We start from the raw sequence: 16,584 nt of genomic DNA, 5'->3' as shown, positions 1-16,584 counted from the left end.
GATCTTCGCAATGTTGGCCATGCTGGTCTCGAACACCTGACCTCAGGTGATCCTCCCTCCTTGACTTCCCAAAGTGCTGGGATTTCAGGCATGAGCCACTGTGCATGGCCAGCAGTCATTTAATTCCTGGGGACGCCCTACCAGAAACAAGAAGCAGAACACTTTCCAGCCCAGACCTTTGTTAAGTCAGGAAGTGTTATTCTGCCTGTTAGAATTCTGGGCCTGGTCCAGCTGCTGACTCTGAAAGTCTGCAGACCTACGAGGGCCAAGGGGACAGAGCCAGGGGCAGGCCTTGGACTGGGACCTCCTGCCTCCCTTAGTAACCTCTTTCTGGGCTTCAGCTCTCCCACTTGCTCTTCAGGGACGGTGGGACTAGTGGATGTTTTCTGCACTTCCTTCCATTTCTCAGATCCTGAGATGTGGCACAGAGCCTTGCACACATAATGCTTCATAAACATCTACTGAGTGGAAGGGAACAAATCCTGCTCCGAGCAAAGCAAGAAAGTCCTGGCTTATCCAAATTGATCACTCAGGGAGAGTTTTACTTGACTAATGTGTTTATCATTTTACAAAGTGATTCTCAATGGTATTCCTTATCCAGTCTGCTCATTCAGGACCATTTTCAAAGCTTCTGTCACCAAGCCACTGTCATGCAAGTGCACTTCCCCACTGGGTCAAGTTATATCTCCCAGCTAATGGAAATAAACTTAGGAGCTTTGTGCAATAGTCCAAGTTTGGCCAGGTGCAGTGGTTCATGCCCGTAATCCCAGGCATGGGAGGTCCAGGTGGGATCTCTTGAGGCCAGGAGTTTGGGATCAGCCTGGGCAACATAGTGAGACCCTGTCTCTACAAAAAATAAAAAATAAAATGAAAAGTCAGCCTGGTGTGATGGCGCATGCCTGTATTCCCAGCTACTCGGGAAGCTGAAATGGGAGGATCACTTGAGCTCAGGAGGTCAAGGCTGCAGTGAGCCAAGATCGCACCATTACACTTCAAGCTGGGTGAGAGAGCAGAAACCCTGTATGAAAAACCAAAAAAACTTCCTATAGTAAAAAACACCTTCTACATCATCCAACATGTTTATTCATTAATAGCTCCTTATACATTACAGGTACTCTTGTAGGGGCTGGAAATTATCAGTGAACAAAACTGACTCAAATCCTCTGCTTTCATGAAGGCACAATCTTGGCTTACTGCAGCCTCCATGTCCTGGGTTCCAGGAATTCTCCTGCCTCAGCCTCCCAAGTAGCTAGGATTACAGGTACCTGCCATCATGCCCAGCTAACTCTGTGTGTATGTGTGTAGAGATGGGGTTTCACCATGTTGGCCAGGCTGGTCTGGAACTCCTGACCTCACGTGATATGCCCACCTTGGCGTCCCAAAGTACTGGGATTACAGGTGTGAGCCACCACGCCCGGCCAAAGCTTATACTTGAATAGTCTTGGGTGGTGGAGGTGAGGGAGGAAGAAAAGGAATCAGATGAAATCCCCAGCTGCTGGAGTCTGGTACCTCTGGCTGAAGGCAGGATGCCTCCTTTGGGCTTTATGGAGAGAACCTAGTTTGCACAGTATTTTCTCTGTGCAGTCCTTTGGCCTCTGGAAATGCTGTCCACAAGCCTGGAAGGCTGTATGTGTCCCTCCCTGCTGCAGTGAGGTTTCCTTTATCTGCTATGCATGGCCTCTGCAGTCAAATGGCTCTGATTTGGAATCTCAGCTCTGCCTTGCACAAGAATGTCATTTTGCCCCTTGGAGCTTCACTTTCCTCATCTGGAAACTGGGAGTAATTGTAGTACCTACTTTATAGGCTTGTTCTGAGAACCCAATGAGCTTGACAAGAACCTAGCCAAAGGCCTAGCATCTTGTGGGCAGATGGGAGGGGGGTTGTGTTGGGAATTGTAATTGTGCTGTACCTGGGATTGACAAATACACTTCAAGAGGCAGCACGGTGCTGGGGAGTGAGCCTTGAAATAAGAATCTAGAGGTGGGAATTCAGGTTCTGTGACTCCTCAATTTTCTCTGAGACCTTGAGCAACATAGAGCAACATACATTCCCTTTACAAGCATTGGTGATCTCCTCTCTTCCCTCAAATTCAGTTAATCCCTTAGGAGGAAGAAATTGGGTTGAGATAAATCCATATCCTCCAAGGGGCCTTGGAGCACCCCAAGGCAGCATGTGCCTGTTGGGAACTTGGGCAGGAGTGCTCGCTTTTGCAGCACATATACTAAAAATGGGAACTTGGGCAGGGGCAACGTGTTGGAAACAGTGAGTTCCTCTTCAAAGGTTCTGCTTGTCCTCTATTTTCAAAGCCTAATTTCCTTGCCTCCTTGCCCCACGTTATGGTAAACAACCTTCCAGCCATTCCCAATCTGTAATCTACATCCATTCTCAATCTGTAACCCACATCTCTTCCTTACTTGGTACCCTTAGAAACTGTTCTTCCCACCATTGCTCCGTTTGAAGTAGCCAATAGGGATCAGCTTAGAGTGTGTGGTCAGACCCCAGGCAACAGGGACTGACCGCATTAGGGACAAAAACCCCTTCCCTCCTTTGTTTTGTATGCTTTTACAGTGACCAGAAAAATCAGCAACACCCTTCTGCAGAAGTAAATTTGCCTTGCTGAGAAATCCTTTGAGTTCTAATTTTATCTGTGACTCTGAGCTCTTATTTCCAAAAGATGGTTGGTTACTGGGGTTCCAACCAAGCCCTTGCCAGTACTTCTGGGGGGCTGAGTGCACTCACTCCACAAGAATGAAATGGTCACCAAGAATAATTGTTCCTCAGCTTTGTCATGTTAGAGGGCTGGGAGGACCTGATCCTCTGGAACCTGCCTTTTCAACTTGATTTCCCATACTTCTTCCTATGAGCCAAATCCCATGAATTCTCTCATGTCTCCAAACAGGCTCCTTGATTTTCCACCTTGGAACTCACTTTCTTCCTCCCTTCCTCCTTCCCTCCCTTCCTACCTTTCTTCCTTCCTTCTCCTCTCCCATCCTCTTCCTCTCATTGCCCAGGACAGAGTACAGTGGCATGACCACAGCTCCCCAGTTTTGAACTCTTGGCCTCAAGTGACCCTCCCATCTCAGCCTCCTGAGTAGCTAGGACTATAGGCATGTGCCACTATGCTCTACTAATTTTTTTATTTCTTGTAGAGACAGGGCTCTTGCTGTGCTGCTCAGGATAGTCTTGAACTCCTGGCCTGAAGTGCTCCCCCTGCCTGGGCCTCCCAAAGTGCTGGGAATACAAGTGTGAGCTGCTATGCCTGGCCTGTCTCAGAATTTTTTATTCTACTTTCACTCTGCAAGGAATATAGACTTCCCATAATTTCTACTGGAGGAAATTCAGCTCAGACCCTTCAGGGCCTGCCCTGACATGAGCTCTGCCTTCCAAGACTAGACTCTGTCAATCTCCATCAGACTAGGAACTTCCACCAGGCAGGAGCTGGACACATCAAGAAAAGAGGGGCTTGGATGGATAACTCATTCTTTGTAAAAATTGCATTATGCAGAACCAACCATATTTTCTGGAGCTCTCAGGTAATTTCCATGGTGGTCCCCCCAGCCCCACACTGAGATTCTGCATACTTCACTAAGGAATCATTGACTCCTCTGAAAGGTTTTCAGATAAAACCTATCACTATCACTCTAAGCAGGGGTCGCTAATTAATAGTCCTCCTGGGGCCAATAGCAGGGCATTGATTTGATCAAACACTATGCTTCTTATGGTATGGAATTTAAGTACTTTGGATGTGGGATGCAAGCTGCAGTTAGCTGCCGCTCCCACCACTGCCATCTCCCTAAACCCAAGTGCACTTAATCTCCCTGGCCCCTGAAGGCATTTGAGTTTGTGATCACTCCAAAGTGTTAGAACAGGTTTCTTTAAAATAACTGGTTTTAACAACTTTAAAATCATAATACATGTGCTATCTATAAAATTCAGTTTAAAGGATATTTAATAAAGGAAAACTCCCCTCCTTCTCTCCAGGGCTACTGCAATAACCATTTCTATGTATCCTTCCAGAAACGTTCTAAGAGCACAGGCCTTATGGGCTTCATAAATTATATGCAAAACTTTATTTTTATTTATTTATTTATTTAAATTTTTGAGACAGAGCTTCGCTCTTGTTGCTAAAAAGAATTAGCCAAGTGTGGTGGCACATGCTTGTAGTCCCAGCTACTTGGGAGGCTGAGGTGGGAGGCTGCAATGAGCTGTAACTGCACCACTGCCCTCCAGTGTGGGTGACAGAGTGAGATCCTATCCAAAAAAAAAAAAAAAAAAAAAAAAAAACCACTCACAGAAAAGGAAAAAAAGAAGCCACCAGCAAACATCTTTTTTTTTTTTTTTCTCCAGGAAAAGTCATTGTAAATGTTTGGCCAAGGGGAAGTCCAGCATGTCTTCCAGAAATGGCCCTGCCTTAGTATCCCTTCTATACCCAGGAACTAGCAACAAGGGGCCTGAAGGAAATCTAGTCTCAGCAAAAACATGATGATGGATTTCACAGGGCCAAAGCTGGGAGCCTTCAGTCAATTCTGCTTTCTGTAATTAGAGGTCTGTCAGATGCATTCTTATCCACAGAGGGCATTGTGATTCCCATTTTACAGAGTAGTCAAAGCCCAGTGGTGGAAGAGTCAGGATGAGAATCCACACCTCTCAATGCTCATCCCAAGCTCCTTCCTAGGTGATATCGGGCTGCAATCCAGAGGTGGGGGGTAACGGATTCTTAGGACCTTTTCCCCCCTATTTTTATTTATTTATTGTAATGAGATCACCAGCTCAACAGAGGTCATTCTGAGAAATCCTCAGGGCCAAGAGCATGTCCTTGTTTATCTGACAGGGTATTATAAACGTCACAGAAACTTCTAAAACCAAATTTAATTGACTTCGGAAATAAAGTGATTCCTCATTTTTGGAGTGGAAAAGTTAAAGGTTCATGAAATCAAATTTACAGGCCTAGAATCCCTGTTCCAAGCCAGGCTCTTAGGCTATGGGGCATTTCATTCTCCCCTACTATAGGACCACATTGAAACCTCAACATGACCTTCTTCCTGGGTTATCTGACTAAAAGGCTGCTCTACTTTGAGTCCAAAAGAACAGAATGAACTGTTTGGGAAAAGGACGTGGACTCTCTCAAAAGCCCTCAATCTTAGCCTCTCCCACTTAGGATATGAAATCCTGGTCGCATCATGTCCAATTCTCAGTATTTAAAAAGGACCAATGGCCAGGCCTGGTGGCTCACGCCTGTAATCCCAGCACTTTGGGAGGCCAAAGTAGGCGGATTACCTGAGGTCAGGAGTTTGAGACCAGCCTGACCAACATGGTGACTGAAACCCCACCTCTACTAAAAATACAAAATTAGCTGGGTGTGGTGGCACATGCCTGTAATCCAGCTACTTGGGAGGCTGAGACAGGAGAATCACTTGAACCAGGGAGGCAGAGGTTATAGTGAGTCGAGATCATGCCATTGCACTCCAGCCTGGGAAATGAGCAAAACTCCGTCTTGGAAAACAAACAAACAAACAACGGCTGGGCCCTGTGGCTCACGCCTGTAATCCCAGCACATCGGGAGGCCAAGGCGGAAGGACCATTTGAGCCCAGGAATTGGAGACGTGCCTGGCCAACATAGCAAAACCCCATTCTACTTTGTATAAAAATATAAAGTTACTAAAACTTTAAAAAGGAGGAATGAAAATTGTTTTCTCAACTATGAAAAAAATGCTTAGGAGGAAGGAAATATATCACAATTCTAAGATGTTGACTTGGTTAGGAGGATGGGGATATTGTGCTGGATATTTGTTTTCCTTTTTCGATAAATGAGCATGTAAAATAAATTTCTGTCCAAGCATGGTAGGTCACTCCTATAATCCCAGCACTTTGGGAGGCCGAGGCAAGTGGATCACTTGAGAAATCTGAGACCAGCCTGGGCAACATGGTGAGACATTATCTCTACAAAAAATTTAAAAAGATATAAAAAATAATAATTAGCTGGGCATGGTGGCTAGTGCCTTTAAGTTCTAGCTACTCAGGAGGCAGAGGTGGGAGGATCACTTGAGCCTAAGGAGGTTGAGGCTGTGGTGGGCAGTGATCACACCACAACATTCTAGCCGGGACAACAGGGTAAGATTATCTTTAAAAAATTGTTTTTTCATTAAAAAAAAAATACATTTTGGGTCAGGCACAGTGACTCACGCCTGTAATCCCAGCATTTTGGGAGGCTGTGGTGGGTGGATCACCTGAGGTCAGGAGTTCAAGACCAGCCTGACCAACGTGACAAAACCCTGTGTCTACTAAATACAAGAAAAATTTGCAGGGCTTGGTGACGCATGCCTGTAATTCCAGCTACTTGGGAGGCTGAGGTAGGAGAACCACTTGTTCCCGGGAGGCAGAGGATGCACCTAGTCCAGACTGCACTACTGCACTCCAACCTGGGTAACAGTGAAACTCCATCTCAAAAAAAAATTTTTTTTGGTTGATCACCGTGGCTCCTGCCTGTAATCCCAGAATTTGGGAGGTCAAGGCAGGCAGATCACCTGAGGTCAGGAGTACCAGACAAGCCTGGCCAACATGGTGAAACCCTGTCTCTACTAAAAATACAAAATTACCCAGGCATGGTGGTGAGCGCCTATAATCCTAGCTACTCGGGAGGCTGAGGCAGAAGAATCGCTTGAACTTGGGAGGCGGAGGTTGCAGTGAGCCAAGATCACACCATTGCACTACAGCCTGGGCAAAAAGAGCAAAATTCTGTCTCTAAATAAATAAATTTCTTGGGGTTCCAGTTCTAAGTAACACAGAGTAAGCATAGTCTGTCTCTCCCACTGGCTGCAACTAAAAGCTGTGAATAGGATTAATGAAGCAGCCATCTGAGGACTCCGAAAAAGAAATATTAACAAGGCTGGTGCGGTTCCTCATGTCTGTAATCCCAACACTTTGGGAGGCTGAGGCAGGAGATCACTTGAGGCCAGAGGTTTGAGACCAGCCTGGGCAACAGTGAGATGCTATCTCCAGGAAAAAAAAAAAAAAAAAAAAATATATATATATATATATATCCGCAAGGTGGGCGGATCACAAGGTCTAGAGATCGAGACCATCCTAGCACACTTAGTGAAACCCTGTCTTTACTAAAAATACAAAAATTAGCTGGGCATGGCGGCGTGTGCCTGTAATCCCAGCTATTCGGGAGGCTAAGGCAGGAGAATCGCTTGAACAAGGGAGCCGAGGTTGCGCCACTGCACTCCAGCCTGGCAACAGAGCGAAACTCCGTTTCAAAGAAAAAAAAAAAAGTTTTTTTGGTAGTAGCAGTGGCAGCCAGAAAAGCACCTAAAACTGACAAAGCCGCTTTTATCTGGCCAAAGATCTGTGATCTGAAAAATGGAAGGACAATCTCCATTAGCCTTTTTTCTCTCTTCATCCCATCACTTGGCCCAAGAGTACACCCCGCCATGGAAGCCACGTAACCGAGCAGGGAGACTAAAGGCCCCAATTTCTAGCTAGAGGACCAGGAAACTGTCTTAACAAGAATAGTTCTGGGCCGGGTGCGGTGGCTCAAGCCTGTAATCCCAGCACTTTGGGAGGCCGAGGTGGGCGGATCACAAGGTCAGGAGATCAAGGCCATCCTGGCCAACATGGTGAAACCCTGTCTCTACTAAAAATACAAAAAAATTAGCTGGGCATGGTGGTGTGTGCCTGTAGTCCCAGCTACTCGGGAGGCTGAGGCAGGAGAATTGCTTGAACCCAGGAGGCAGAGGTTGCAATGAGCCGAGATTGTGCCACTGCATTCCAGCCTGGTGCCTGGCGACAGAGTGAGACTCTGTCTCAAAAAAAAAAAAAAAGGATAGTTCTATTTTTCTGCACAAAAATTAGACCTATCTAAATACTAGGCCTTAAAATCGATTAAAAAAATATCTGAGAATCTTGAAGGTGTTCGCGTATTTTACTGCTATATGTAATCAGAAGTGATACCTCTACTGATTCTGCCCTGAAAACAATCAGTTCCATGACTCTACTTCTGTAGTTCAGACTTGGGAACTGTTGACATATCAGCTATGGGGCAACACAGGTGCAGTTCTGAAAACCAGACTCCCCTGCTGTCTAATATCTGCATCTGAGGGCATGTGGGAAGTCGAAAAGTTCCTTTTTAAAGCTCCCTTATTAAAAAATAAGTGTGCTAATAACTTTGTTAAGCACTATCCTATATAGCTGTTAAACACGCCATGCTTACAAGCACGTAGTACATTCTATGTCCGTGTACTTTCACCAAGATATCTGTGCTGGACGTGCTCACAGGCATGTCCTAGCTCTTCACTGCTTTTACTTGTTTAGAAAAGTTTTAAGTTGTTAGCTAATCAGGCTTTAAATTTTGAGGTTTGGCTCCAGCGAACGAAGATCAGACACAGCAGTAATGGCGACCCCAAATGCATAAGGGATAAATTTGTGTGTTTTCCTTTGTTCATTGTACTCTTGTGGCAAGATCCCTAGCAAGAGTACCCCTCCTGCAGTCCAGAAGTAAAAATTGCATTGCTAAAAGATCCTTTGTCTGCATGTTAATTTTTCTTTGCAGCACAGAGCATCTATTTCCAACACCTATTTCCAACAGGGCAACACGGTGAGCGGGACATCTTTGGTTTCAATTTTTACAGAAGGCTCCAGTAGGGACTGCATTTTAATAGGCACTGGTGTCAGGGGGACCGTGGTCAATCTTATCAGCTCTGAAGGCAGAGCTCCCTGAAACTGGATCCGGGCCCCAGGGGAAATGGTGTGGAGAGTCAAAGGGATCCTCAGGTCTTGTTGGTGCGGCCCAAAGGCACCGGACGGCGGGGCCAGGATGACCTCCGCGCTGCCATGAACCAGGCCATTGGACGCGGGCTCGGCGCGGAGCCTGCAGTTCTCAAAAGAGTCTCTCGGGTTCCTCTGCTTTGATCACACCTTCTAGGGTGGCCGCCAGGGTTGCCTTACCGCCTTGCATCGCGTCCCGCATGACCTCCGCCTCCAGCTTGCCCTTCTCGTTCCCTCAGAAGTAGTCGAGGGCGGGCCCGGGGCCTTCCACCTTGACCGCCCTGGAGGTTCTAGGGCCGGTCTCCACCGCCCCCTGAGGCCCCCCGCACGGGTCCAGGCCAGGCCCCAGCTCCTGCTTCTCGGCCTTGACATGCAGCACTCGCGGCTGCACCGGGTGCAACTCCGGCCTGAAGGGGGCGCCCTCGGACGCGGCCGGCGACGGCAGGAGCAGCAGGTCGGGCCTAAACTGCAGCAGTCGCGCCTGCGCGGGCGAGGTAGCGATGCACTTCTCCGGAGTCTGGGGCTGTGGTAGCAGCAACATCTGCTCCGGGTTCACCTGCACCAGCCGCCGCGCCACTGGCTATAAACCGAACTACGCTGCGTCCCCGCAGGCAGAAACTACAGTCTCAATGGCGGCCGCGCAAGGCGTAGCCGGCGACAGAGGGGTTTCCACGGCCGCTGCTCAAAAGGAGGTGCCCTCGACCGGCAGTAAGGACGAAGCGGGACACAAAGGGCGCGGCTGAGGCGGCCACTCCGGGCTGGCTCTCTCCACAGTGGAGGGGAACGCCCGGCCCAGCCCGGACTGTGAGCTCAGCCGTTTGTTGGCGGCCTTCCCCTCACGCTTTCGGTAAGACCCTTGGAAGGCCTTCGTTACCCAGAATCCTACGCGGTTCAAAACGCAGCACTCGGTCGCCCCTTCACCCAATCACAAGCGACCGATAGTCCCGGCCCGCCAATCACAGCAGGTTTCCCGGCTCCTCTTGCTCTCTACTCTGGCCTCGTGCTGAGTCCTCGGATCACCCGCAATGGCGGGAGCTGCGGTAGGTGTTGCCCATTCCGTCCCCTCCCCCACAAACTTTTTTCCTGCGTTCTCTTCTGGCTATTGTTCTTAGTTACTGTTCTCCTCCCGGGAGCTGCGACAATGGCGTTGCCCAGGAAACGTTGCATTTCCACTCCGCTGACCTCCAGGGAATGAAGTCTTGGGTCATAAGGCGGGCGACGACCTTGTGCACGAGTTCTGTGTGAGCTGAATACGCTGTCTGCCCTAAGTATCACCAGGGCTTTTGAATTTTTGCCAGGGGAGTGTAGGGGAGATTTTCAACTTATTAGTGACTCATTAGGCTGATCGTGCTGAAAGGGTCTTTGACTTTGTGTGGTTCTTGTGCTAGTAAAGCTTTCAATTAATCACCAGGCCCTGTAGCCTTCCAAAATATTATACATCCCAAATTCATTCACTTCTTTGGGTCTCTACTGCCATGACCCCGTTCCAGGCTCCCACCGTGTTCACTTGCATACTGCCATAGCGTTGTAGATTGTCTCTGTTTGTCAGCCTTCTCCTCTACACTCTGGCTACCAGTGATCTTTTGAAAATACAAATCTGAGGTTGTTACACTTTTCCTAAAGCTTTCCATGGCTCCCCACTCATCTTGTGATAAAAGTTTAAAATTCTTGGCAACGCCTTAAAAATCTCCCAATGGCCCGGGCTCTAACCTACCACTACTGCTACTACTGCTGCTGCTGCTGCTGCTACTACTATTAGGTTGATGTAAAAGTAATCGTGGCTTTTGCCATTAAACAGTTGCCAATCTGGCCCTGACTCTTTGGGTTTCAGCCACATTGGCCCCTTCATCATTCTCTTTCTACTGCAGTGTGTTTAAACATGCTCAGCATGCTACTCTTTCCTTTGTGCCTCTTTAATTCCTCCTGCCCATTTTTCAAATTGCAGCTCCACTGAGACTTCTTCAGAGGAGCTTTTACTGACTGGAAATTAGGTCAGATCTTGGTCTACTTACACCTCTATCACTTCTTTTGCTTACCACACTTTATAATTAGAATTTTTTATGTCATGATTCTACTGCCTCTCCCACTTGACTATAAAGTCTTTCAAGGCAGAATTGTTCGTGTTTTACCCATCATTAAGTCCCCAGTTCAGACCATTGAGTCTGGCATATAGCCCTCAATAAATACTTGTTGAGTAAATAAATGAATAGCACTGTGATAGGGTAATAATGAAGTGGTAGTAATCACTGCCTGTGTTAAGGGCTTACTCTTATGCTACACTCTGTTCCAGATCCTTTCCGTGTTTATGCTTCTCCTTTTACTAGGATTGTGTTTATTTCCATTACACATCACCAAGAAAAACAAAAAGAAATCCTGTATTAACATTTGCTGCATTTCTAAACGATATTCTGACTAAAAGCTGTAGTATCTTAAAGTAGATGATTTTTGCAATCAAGACAAGTTATCACTCAAAAAGGACCAACTCCAATTCATTGTCTAATACTGTGGTGTCAAATGTAGTCAATAGGAGTTCTTATACCTGGCAGATAGACAAGGGCAATGGTTTTCAAACTCTTTTTATCTCAAAAACTCTTGGCCAGTGCGATGGCTCGTGCCTGTAATCCCAGCACTTTCCGAGGCCGATGCGGGCGGATCATCTGAGGTCGGCAGTTTGAGACCACCTGACCAATGTGGAGAAACCCCTTCTCTACTAAAAAAAAAATACAAAAAGTTAGCCAGGCGTGGTGGCACATGCCTGTAATCCTAGCTACTCAGGAGGCTGAGGCAGGAGAATCGCTTGAACCTGGGTGGTAGAGGTTGTGGTGAGCCAAGATCATGCCATTGTACTCCAGCCTGGGCAACAAAAAGTGAAACTTTGTCTCAAAAAAAAACCCTTCATACCCATAAAAAGTACTGAAGATCCCAAAAGCGCTTTTGTTCATGTGGATTTTATCTATCAATATTTACCATGTTATAAATAAAAACTGAAGTTTCAAAAATAGTTATCAATTCATTTAAAACATCAATAATAAAACCGTTATGTGGTAACGCATTTTCATGGGAAAAAAATGATATTTTCCCCCACATTACACTCATGAGAGAATAAAGTGAAAAGAGCAAATATTGCGTTAGGATTATTATGAAAATAGTTTTAACCTAGCCGACTCTCTGAATGTCAGTCCTTGTACCATACTTTAAGAACCACTGTATAAAGGTTTAAATTGAAGAGGCAGCTGTGTGCACGAGTAAAAGATGATAAAAGAGGCAGACAAATAAGTTGTCAGAGGTGTATGAACCAGAGCAACTCCATCTGAGTAGGGGCTGGGTAAAATGAGGCTTAAAACCTACTGGGCTGCACTCTCAGAAGGTTAAGGCATTCTAAGTCACAGAATGAGATAGGAGACTGGCACAAAATACATGTCATAAAATTCTTGCTGTTAAAATGGGTTGCAATAAAGATGCTGGCTAAAACCCACTAAAACCAAGAAGGTGACTAGAGTGACCTCTTGTCATTGTCACTGCTATGCTCCCACCAGTGCCATGACAGTTTACAGATGCCATGGCAATGTCAGGGAGTTACCCTATGTGGTCTAAAAAGGGGATGCATAAATAATCCCCCCTTGATTAGCATATCAATAAGCAATAACCATAAAAATGGGCAACCAGCAGCCCTTGGGACTGCTCTGTCTATGGAGTAGCCATTATTTTATTCCTTTACTTAATAAACTTGCTTTCACTTTGCGGACTTTCCCTGAATTCTTTTTTTTTTTTTTTTTTTTTTTTGAGACGGAGTTTCGCTGTTGTTACCCAGGCTGGAGTGCAGTGGCGTGATCTCGGCTCACCGCAACCTCCTCCTCCTGGGTTCAAGCAATTCTCCTGCCTCAGCCTCCCGAGTAAGTGGGACTACAGGCGTGCGCCCCATACCCAGCTAACTTTTGTGTTTTTAGTAGAGACGGAAGGTTTCACCATGTTGACCAGGATGGTCTCGATCTCTTAACCTCGTGATCCACCCGCCTCGGCCTCCCAAAGTGCTGGGATTATAGGCGTGAGCCACCGCGCCCAGCCGCCCTGAATTCTTTCTTGTGCGAGATCCAAGAATCCTCTCTTTGGGTCTGGATCTGGACGTATTTCCTCTAACATCTTTCTGGTGACCCAGATAGGAATTTAGTGTGGAAACCCCCAGTAAGTGCTGGGTTCTTGTAACATTTTTCTGGTGACCATGGAATGGACCATACTGTGGAAACTCCCAACACAAAGGCTAACTTAGGGTACGTGGTGGGGTCCGGTAACATCTTTATGGTGAACCGTGAAGGCATGATACTATTTCCCGCCCCAAAGGAAATAGACTGCAGCACTGATTGGATGACTTTGGGTAAGTGGTGGGGTAGCTGGGTGAAGAATGGGATTGGGTTAGAGGCCCAACTTAGGAGGGTTATAGTCCCTTCTGAGATTTAGGGGGATAGAGGCCCCCTCAGCAAAGTCCCTTTTGGCTAAGAACAGGTTTGGCACTATGGGATATTAACTTCTATTCTCTTTGAAATAATCTGCCTTATACTCCTTGCTGACAGCTGTGGGTGACAGGGTTAGGCATGTACAGGATTATGGGACATGAGGCACTTTTTCCTTCCATAAAGGGGAAACTTGAGACTGACAGGACTGCTGGAAAAGATCCCTTCACTACCGAGAAGCAGCGGACTGAACTTTCCACTGCTGCTGCAGTGGGTGGGTCTTTCTCTGGCTTCCCTGAGCACCTCGCCCTCCCCACCCTGCCTCAGACAATGCTTACATCTCTCTCTCTGCTAACTGGTTGTAGGAATGGCAAAAAAAAAAAAAAAAAAAAAAAAAAAAATCCCTATTTCTTACAAAGTTTTGATTAATGGAAGAAAGGATTTGTGAGGCTAGTCTTAAGCTGTAGCCAACCTGGTGCATTTATGTGTCATTCTGTATTCTTTTGTCATAAAGAGGGGTGTCTTAGGGTAGAACATGGGCTTAGGACACCTATAAGCCTGCTGTTCAGGATGGACCAGCAAACCAGTCAGTTACAAACTATACTGCAGGTCCCTGAAAAAAACTGGGTGAGGTTTCCTTCTTGTCTTGCATGTCCTTGGAAACTGGACCTTGTAACCTAACCATTTGGCTGTGCTTTCTCTTTTCACAATAGCAGCCCAGATTCAGGGTTCATTTCCCGGCTTAGGGGATGAGTCTTTTATCATCTGTCTATGTATTTTTTTTTCTTTTTGTTTTGAGATGACATTTTGCTCTTGTTGCCCAGGCTGGAGTGCAATGGTGCAATCTCAGCTCACTACTACCTCTGCCTCCTGGGTTCAAGCAATTCTCTTGCCTCAGCCTCCTAAGGAGCTGGGATTACAGGCATCCACCACCACACCCAGCTCATTTTTGTATTTTTAGTAGAGATGGGTTTCACCGTGTTGGCTAGGCTGGTCTCGAAATACTGACCTGAGGCCATCCACCTGCCTCGGCCTCCCAAAATGCTGAGATTACAGGTGTGAGCCACCTTGCCCAGCCCTTTCTATGTGTTTATATATAAAAGAGCTTTGATTAATTGGCTTAAAAACAATTAAGTGCGCCAGGTGCCATGGCTCATGCCTGTAATCCCAGCACTTTGGGAGGCCGAGGTGGATGGATCAAGAGGTCAGGAGAGACCAGCCTGGCCAACATGATAAAACCCCATCTCTACTAAAATACAAAAAATTAGCCGGGCATGGTGGTACGCACTTGTAATCTCAGCTACTCACTAGGGTGAAGCAGGAGAATCACTTCAGCCCAGGAAGTGGAGGTTGCGGTGAGCACAGATCGAGCCATTGCTCTCCAGCCTGGGCAACAGAGCACGACTCTGTCTGATAAAATAATAATAATTATTATTAAGTGCTTACATCAAATATTTGGTGAGAAAAGTAAAAAGTGTAATGCCTTTTATTTAGTTCATATGACAAGTAATCTTTCAGAAATACAGCTTTAAACATTGTTAGTAAAATAAAAATATCTTCAAAAATGTAAACAGTTGTTCTAAATTATGCAGGTCAGATATTAGCTTTGCTAAATGCTTTAAGGTCATAAATTGCTTAGACTTTCGAAAATTGTTCAATTTCCCTACCTTAGAGACATTATATTCTAGATAAGGCCTAGGGGTATGTAATGTTAGCCATATCCCCAGCAATGCTAGAAAAAGTCAGACCTTATCTGCACTTCTGTGTCAGTCCTAAGTGCTTACTAATCATGGGTTTCACCAAAAGTCAAAATTGCTGAAAGTTGTCATTGTAACATGTAGTTAGGACTACTAAAGAAACAGGTTCTACAAGTAGATGTGTGTAGGGAAAGTGAATTTTTTTTTTAACTTGTTTGTTTTTTCTCAAGACAGAGTCTTATCTGCCACCCAGGGTGGAGTGCAGTGGTTCAATCTCGGCTGAACTGCATCCTCCACTTCCTGGCTTCAAGTGATTCTCCCACCTCAGCCTCCAGAGTAGCTGGGATTACAGGCATGCGCCACCATCCCTGGCTAATTTTTTATATTTTTAGTAGAAACAGGGTTTCACGCTGTTGGCCAGGCTGGTCTTGAACTCCTGACCTTGTGTTCCACCTGACTTAGCCTCCCAAAGTGCTGGGATTACAGGCGTGAGCCACCGCGCCTGACCTGAAATACATATTTTGGGTAAAAGATTATAAGAAGTCATGAGACTTCTTATAATTTTCTTGCCTAGATTAAAGGGTTAAAAGATTGTTTTAAGTTAGAATAATGCTGAAGGTTTAAGCAAGTTGTGAAAGGTTGTGGAAAATTAATTGTAATAGATTCTATGTGTGATCATATTGGCTAAAGTTAAAGGGGTATTCAGTTTTTCTGTAAATTAAACATTGGAATAAAAGCACAACAGATTTTTTTTTTTTTTTTGAGACTTGAGTCTCTCTGTGTCACCAGGCTGGAGTGCAGTGACATTATCTCGGCTCACTGCAACCTCTAACCTCTGCCTTCCAGGTTCAAGTGATTCTACTGCCTCAGCCTCCTGAGTAGCTGGGACTATAGACACATGCCACCATGGCCAGCTAATTTTTTTGTATTTTTAGTAGAGACTGGATTTCACTATGTTCTTAGAACGAAAATCTGCTTATGATCTGCTCTTTAATAAAAATTTGTAAAGGGTTATAAAAGGTTTGTGAAAATCTTACTTTGTGGTCGAACTGATTAAGATTGAATACATTTGTCTATAAGGTTTTATAAAGAATTGGGTTTGACATCAAAAATGCACTAATGCAACAGTGGCATTTGTCTTCTTTGATATAAAAATCATTAAGGAAGCATTATCAAATATAAAACCATGTTTGGATTTCTTTGGGTTGTGTTTGTGTAAATGTTTTATTGGTGTGTGTTCCATAATTATAAAAAAACTCATAATTCTGTTATGACAATGTACATTATGAATAATTATAATTATTACATAAAATCATTATTTGATGCAGAAGGAACCAAATTTCCTTATCAATTGTGACTTTAGTTTTTATTTTATTTTTTATTATTATTTTTTATAGATGGGGTTTCACTATGTTGGTCAGGCTGGTCTTGAACTCCAAACCTCAGGTGATCCGCCTGCCTTGGCCTCCAAAGTGCTTGGATTACAGGCGTGAGCCACCACACCCGGCCTCAATTGTGACTTTAATAGTGGCTATCCTAAGACTTTTTGTCATCCACACACAATTGTTGTCTTGTTTTAATCCTCTTCAAAAGATGGCTTGTTGTCAACTCTAGAACTCTAACAGGTGTTCTTAAATTCAGGTTTCTGATAACTTTGGAAATTGTCACAGTAA

General features: G+C 45.4%; 1 pseudogene; it reads right to left on the bottom strand.

Annotated features, from left to right (window-relative positions):
- Window positions 1-8,496: 8,496 nt before the first annotated feature.
- LOC116537467 lies at window positions 8,497-9,933 on the bottom strand (annotated as a pseudogene).
- Window positions 9,934-16,584: the final 6,651 nt, after the last annotated feature.

The sequence above is a fragment of the Sapajus apella genome, unplaced genomic scaffold, assembly GCF_009761245.1.
Source record: "Sapajus apella isolate SASKATOON/1434 unplaced genomic scaffold, GSC_monkey_1.0 scaffold110, whole genome shotgun sequence".
NCBI classification, from domain to species: domain Eukaryota; kingdom Metazoa; phylum Chordata; class Mammalia; order Primates; family Cebidae; genus Sapajus; species Sapajus apella.
The sequence above is the reverse complement of the archived record's forward strand: the minus strand, read 5'-3'. Positions and strand labels throughout refer to the sequence as shown.